General features: G+C 37.0%; 1 protein-coding gene across 1 annotated transcript in view; it reads right to left on the bottom strand.

Moving 5' to 3' along the window:
* Positions 1–44: 44 nt before the first annotated feature.
* The window catches only part of slmb (beta-transducin repeat containing E3 ubiquitin protein ligase slmb), a gene marked incomplete in the record, with an annotated part of 33,520 nt that continues 26,064 nt past the window's right edge, over positions 45–7,500 (bottom strand). Inside the window, 1 exon segment of the mRNA XM_070129222.1 lies at positions 45–7,500. This exon segment is cut by the window's right edge and continues 668 nt beyond it.

The raw sequence follows: 7,500 nt of genomic DNA, 5'->3' as shown, positions 1-7,500 counted from the left end.
ATACACACAAACAAACAGCACGAAGACCACAGTGAAACAACAAATTACATGAAATGTCTTTATTTAAGTGATCCATAGTGACTCATATTCTACAAAATATGAAGGGTAGTGGTGGTTTTAAAACACTCACAACATCAACAAATATTGACATTAATATAATAGCACAGGATGAGGAGCCATAGTGAGTGAGTGAGGAGGACGAGGAGGAGGAGGGGGCGAGGATGGGTGAGGTTGGGTGGTCGTCAGGTGAGCCTTATGGTATGATGAAAGGGGGAAAGGGGGAAGGGGATAAGGGGAAAACGGGGAAAGGAGGGTGAGACGTAAGAATGAGGAGAGACTGGAGGATGAGGATGGGGAGGGAACATGTACTGTGATGGTAGTGGAGCAGATCAAGGAGGCCATGATCCGTGCAGTAACGATGCCATGTATTGGGGACGATGTTTTAGTTGCAAGAGTATTCATAGAAAATGGAGAATGGGAGAGGGAATGAGGGGGAAGAGGGGAAGAGAGGAGGGGAAGAGGGGAAGAGAGGAGGGGAAGAGAGGAAGGGAGGAAAGGAGAGAGGGAGGGAAGAAGGGAGGGAAGAAGAGAGGGAGGGAAGAAGGGAGGGAAGAAGAGAGGGAGGGAGGGAGGGGGAGAGAGAGGGAGGGAGGGAGGGGGAGAGAGAGGGAGGGAGGGAGGGGGAGAGAGAGGGAGGGAGGGAGGGGGAGAGAGAGGGAGAGAGAGGGAGGAGGGGTAAGCTAGTGGATACACTGGGTCAAGGATGAAAGACTAGCTAGTTGTGATGGGGAGGGTGTGGTAAGAAAGAACACAAGAAAGAAATGACAGGAGGGAAAAAAATAGTAAAAGACGTCGACGGTAATGGGAAAACTAGTATAAGGGTTCAAGAGATGTCATGGCAATCGAAGGACGACGACGACGACGACGTGGGAGGGAGGGAGAGGAGGAAGGTAGAGAAGGGAGGGGAAGGGAAAAGGAAGAAGAGGGTGGAGGGAGAGGGAAAAGGAAGAGTGTGGAAGGAAAGGGAAAAGGAAGAAGAGGGTGGAGGAGAAGAGGGAGGAAGAAGAGGGTGGAAAAGGAAAGAGGAGAGGGAGGGAGGGAGGGAGGGAGGGAGGAGGTGGAGAAGGATTAGAAGTAGGAGGACGTTGAGGAGGACGTTCCGTATGCTTCCATCAATGGTTAAGGTCGGCTGGTCTGAGCAAGTTGGACAGGCAAATGGGCGAACATGACTTAGATTGTGACCGAGGTGAGGGAGGGATGAAGGGAGGGAGAAGTCGAGGAAAATCAGTCAATCAGTTAAGTAAAATGACTAGGATTTGTGTATGAGTTGACTAACAATGTGTTATGTGTGAGTGGTGACACTTCAAAGTTTGTCCACGATACACGAGTGTGTTGAGTGACATTGTCAATGAAAATATATGGATGTGATGACGTGAAAGAAATGATTATGCAAAATGTTATGTTCTGAAACTGGAAATATGTATGAATCTTATAAACAATCTATACATACAGGACAATGGATGAAGGTCTATAAAACCCTTTGCCAGCACTTAACCAAGTGGAAATTTCTTTTTTGTATTTCTTATAATAACCCGAGTTACCTAAAAAAAAAAGTGTTACGTAACTCCAACTTAGCACATATGGATGAAGAAAGAGACATGATCAAAATAAGTAGACATGAACAGACTGCAAACACATTGAGAAGGGAGATAATCCTCATCATCATCAGTAGCATGTACACAGGCAGTAAAAGATTGAGTTAGGCTCAGATAAAGTCATCAGATTCAGTTTAAGTCATCTGTTGCTAGTTAGCAGCAGTGCAGCAGCAGCAGCAGCAGCAGCGGCATCAGCGTCAGCAAGATTATTATTATTCATTAATGGAGTATATCAGAGGCCTACATGAGATCATTATCACAATGAAACACTTGCCGTAAAACTATTACCAGATGCATTTAAACTGACAAAAGAATTACCATTATGACTACTGCATTTATGATCGATATCTTAGCAGAAAAGCTTTGTCAGACCACAGTACAGGAGGGTCAATCTAGCAATAAATAACATATTAAGACAGCATAACATGGAGTAATATGGAATTAAAAACCTATGCCGAAAATAATATTAAAAAAATGGAAGACAAATTCATATCTTTCAGTGCAAATGTAGAAACAATAATTAAGAAGACCTGCACTCTGAATGCACGTTACAGCATCGAAGTCGATAAGTACTAAAATGGATTTTAATCTTCCCTATCAGGGGCTTTAATAACAAAAGTTTAGTAGCTGACATAAAAGTGATGTGTAGTAAGGAATAACAATAATAATAATAAAACAATTATACAAAAAAAAGAAAAAAACAGCTGGGCTCAGGACCACTAGCAAAAGTGAACCTCAATGATGCAAAACTTGAATTACAATATTAAAGCTATAAGGATTTAAATGGTAAAACGCTTGTCTTGCCAGACCCAAGTTTGACCCATCACTTCAATTACAAATCCTATTTGCATGTTAGATGCTGACAAATCTTTTTACTTTGTATAAATCAATGACAAGAGTTCAATTTGGCTTCCCTATGTACAACATCTCTGAACAAACGTTTTTTTAGCTATCTTTTTTTACTTCAGGCGTAATAAGTGAACACAAGGTGAGACACATGGTAGTTTTTAGTTTTTTGACATGATTTATCACAGCAGTTTGAAGACTTTTAAAAGATGCATTTAGATGATCACTCTCTCTCTCTCTGGTTTATCATCACCTGGACTGAAATACTGATGGAAAGCAATCAAGTACATTCAGAACATTTGGCATTATCACTTTACCACAATTCCACATACAGTACACTTCATGCAACTTATAACACAAGAGAAAATAAGAAATGAAAAAACAGATCACAAATAAAGGGGTTGAATTCTTATAAAAGCAATTACTTCCATACTGAAAATAATTCTAAACCAATTTACATATTGGAAAAAAAGTGAGAAAAATAATCATCAGGGTAAAACCTCATTCGTCTTTCAAAAACCAGCTATCCTGTTTTGTGGGGGAAGGGTATTTTTTTTAATGATAAAAGATCCAAACACATTACTCACAACACTCGTAGGCAAATTAGTTACCTAAACAAACAGCATTCAGAGAAGGTGACCTCAATTCTTACATTTCCTTATAAATATATCTGAATAAATGAGAAAAAAAAAAAAAAAATCTTTACATTACTGTAAATTACAATAAATGTCTGATGTCGATCTAACAACCTAAGAAAATATTTGTAATTTCCACCATCAGTATGCTTAGGATTGTGTTGCAATGTCATACTTTTTTTTTCCTTCTCAATGAACAATCAATTATTTACCTCCTCAATAACAAGACTGATGTGGTCTTCAAGTGCTGGTATATGTAATAGCAATGTCTTTAATAAATCTGTACATTCATTCACCAACATGTAAACTAATACTACAAGAATCCATCGTCCTACGCATTCTGAGCGGAGAGTGAGCTTATGACTAATCAAATTCTGAATGGATGAGGTGCCCTTTCCTGAGTCTGAAGAGTTTGTTCTGGCATAATGTCTAAGCCCACATTAAAAGAAAAATCAAAGAGAGAGAGAGAGAGAGAGAGAGAGAGAGAGAGAGAGAGAGAGAGAGAGAGAGAGAGAGAGAGAGAGAGAGAGAGAGAGAGAGAGAGAGAAAGGGGTGGAGGGAGGAGATTTAGATAAGATGTTGCAATCAGACCGACTCACACTTTCCTTTCCAACATCTGATCCAGTCACAGTAAATGGAAATTCTCATAACAGGTTGATTCTCTTTTGACGTACACTTGCTTCTGTGTTTCCCTACTGTAGGTCTAGTAACCATTGTGAATTCTGCAGAACTTCTTATCTGTACTGAAGCCTGTTTTAATACTTATTATTGGATTAAACAAAGCAAATTATTAAACTGAAGTGCAATAACATTTAATAAGAGCAAATAATATACAGCACTTTAGTACAATGACTGATGATATTCCTGGATTGGTCTCCCACAATAGCTCTATGGCTCTGATACCAAACAGATAAAAGTGTGCAAATGCAAAACATCACGTGTCACAAGCCCGGCAAAATGGCCAACGACTTGCGTCTGTAACTTGTCTGGCTAAATAATTATGACCATTTCTATCCTGACAAAACAAACAACATGACTTGAGGTGAAGTTGCATTAGAGGTTGCGACCTATAATGCCATTTGTGCCCTCTTCAGAACCAGTCTTGAACCATTGCAATTTTTGCAAAATTCCCATTCATCAATGGTAATGAACTGATGCGGATCTGAAATCCTTTGGGTTTTTAGCCCACACACTGCAGTTTTTGTGGCTCTTCACAACACGTGGTACATGAAGCTATTGATGGTCACCTCCTACAGCCAAACAATGCTACATTGTCACAACAGCACAGTAAAATGTTTAAAAAAGATATTGAAGTAAACAGTCTCTCAAAATAAAATGATGTCAAGTCTCAAATACCTCAAAAGTTTCAAGTTATTGTATCAGGCCTGAAAGGAAGCACATTGAAAAAAAGATAATGAAATAATAATAATAATAATAATAATAATAATAATAATAATAATAATAATAACAATAATAATAATGACTGACACTAAATGATGTAATGTAGCATGAATGAAATGTGATACGATGGAATCCCACCCTTGCTGTGATGTACATAACCATGAGACAAATATGATGAATGTGGTCTCGGTGATGCAAACTGACAAAAATATTGAAGTACATCAAATGATTTGTGCAACATCAAAAATTTTTGCTTCATAAAAAACAAAAAACAAAAACAAACTTGTAGTGGCATCATCAGATACAAGGTTTTTCCAAAAAGAAACCAATGCATTTTAGAAACCAAATTACTGCTTTCCCTGCAACTTCCTAAGGTTTCTCCCCTTCACCACAGTCCCCTCCACTGTTGATAGACTACTCCCAATGCATTTTGAGGGATAATGAAGAACCGCAAAAAATGTTGGAACAAAAGTATCGACAGGGATTATGTTGAAGGAGCCAAGTCTGATTCCTCTGAAAATAGTAATAAATTTGCTTTTTAAATAGTTTTGGCTTCCTTTCGGACTGACCTTGTAAATATTCATATACTAGACTGATGACATGCAAGGATTATGTTCCTAGACCCCATGTGAATATAAAAAAATTGCAAATACATTCTATGGAATCTGCTAGTACTATTTGACTACCATATGGACAGGCTATGGTAGTAGCATCCTTCCTAAAGACATTTTACATGGTTAAAAGATTAATGGCATAAAATGTAAACAAATACATCATAACTATTCTTACATTAATGTACAGTACAATAAATAAGTACTTATGCACATAATATATCTTTATCCTTCCCTGGGTTATGATCATCCTAGCATCTTGAAGAACTAAAATAATAAAGGATTTAATTCACAAGAAGCCCTCTACTTCTCAACAACAAAAAAGCAAATATACGACAGCAATATGCACATGTCTTTGATATCAGTATAAAAGGAAAGCAATGTTAACAGTGATGCTGTCCACTGCTCCAGTTGAGAGGGGTTGGAAGAATGATGCCTGCATTCAATGCTCCACCCTAACATTTTTCAACCTTAACCTAGTTGTTTTTAAGTACTAAAAATATTCAATATTTGTCAATACTTTCTACTGTACTGTATGCTTAGATTTCATTCACTTCTTTAAATTAGTTTTGATTTCTTGTGAGTGCATCTTTTGATTTCTTATTTTCCTACATTTATATATTTCATTTATTTTTTTATATTTTTACAGATAATTTAGTCAAGCGCATGTATTATCACATTTGTGAATGCTAAGCTTGAGAATGTTAACCCATAAATGTGTGCATATGTCCCTCTATATAAATATATTACTTCAAATCCGTACTTATTCTCATTAATCTATAAATAGTTATGACATATTTATGTTCTTTCTAATATCCTTCTTTTTTACGATCTACCAATGTAAAATGTTTTTCAGAATGATTGTGCTATACTACCCTAGGCTATCTATAGGATTTGGTATAATAGATAGTGCCAGCAATACTCAAATTATGCTTCTGTGATTCTGAAAACTCACAGAGGTCTGAAGAAGTAATCCTGCCAACATCATGAGCCCTCAGTATATATCAAATGAAGCTATGCCGAATCTTGTAAAAGACAGTTGGGGTATTGATATTGGTGACTTATGATGTACTTCCGTTTCAAATCTTCCTCAGACAAATAGATACAATACAATGGAATTTGGTTTTAACAAAATTCATTTTCTGGTTTGCAGTGGAATCCTAAAATTGATAATTCACTATTATAACTCAAAACAATATGAAACTGAAATTGAGGCAATACATCACAGTTTCAACTCCTACGATATCCTCTTCACTTTTTTGCTTCCCAATGCAATTTACAATTCAGTATTCCATTGGAACTTTTGAAAACTGAAATTGGCTACAGCAAGCATTGGAATGAAAATATCTCAACAACCAAATAGGCCCCATGGACATCTTCACACACTTGACACTCACACAGACGTATCATCACTCTCTCTGTATATACATATATATTGGGGGGTGAATAATGCATTCTATACCATAAAAATGAGGGGTGAAAGCTAATAAATGATAATAAAATATACAAGATGCCAGCAGTGGATGTGATCCTAAAGTTTCAGAGTCAACGGTAGTTTCCTTTCGGGAAGGCATTTTTTTCCCTTTCATGTTGTGAATAACATGTGCTGCTGTCGTTGACCCAATGAAGTTGCATCAGTGAACAGTTATGAAACAGAAAAGATAAAAAGTATACAAGAACATTTCAGTAGACTCAGCTGCATTTTGTATGTCAAATCTTTCACAAATCCTGTCTAAAAAAGCATAAATATCATTTCAAGAAAGCTCTACTCTATTTTTACTGCAGAAAAAAAAGTTTAGATTTACTGGTAAAGCTCTTCCAATCTCTTTAACAACAGTTAGTTCCTGTTAGCTTTGCTGAATGACATATGCTTGTGTATACTCTATTGTAACACTTCAGAATCAAAACCACTATGTAATAAGAAATGACAGTCCTCATTTTGAAAATATTGCACAGATTGCTAGACAATAGCACATACTGTCTTCTTTTTACACAAAATGAATTTACAAGTGGAACATTATGAATGTCATGGCCTAATAATAAAAAAGATGTTTGGCTGTTGGACTGGTGGAGCAGATGAGATCCATTGCTTCTTCTCCATTTTCCACTGGAAGCCTTACTTTGCTCAGTTGCCATCATCTCGTTTCCTCAACACTGATATATATAACTTGCACACCCACTATGGTCCATAGCACTTTCTTCCTCTCTTTACAGATAAGAGGCGTGTTACACTGGACAATATCCTTCTTTATCAACTGATGAAAACAATAACAACAATTATTGATTTCATCTTATTGGTTCACACAAGTAGCGCAGGTCACCTTACAAGCTATCTTTATTTACTTTTAAATA

Source organism: Penaeus vannamei, chromosome 13, assembly GCF_042767895.1.
Source record: "Penaeus vannamei isolate JL-2024 chromosome 13, ASM4276789v1, whole genome shotgun sequence".
Lineage (NCBI taxonomy): Eukaryota > Metazoa > Arthropoda > Malacostraca > Decapoda > Penaeidae > Penaeus > Penaeus vannamei.
Note: the sequence above shows the minus strand (reverse complement) of the source record. Positions and strands in the feature narration are given on the sequence as shown.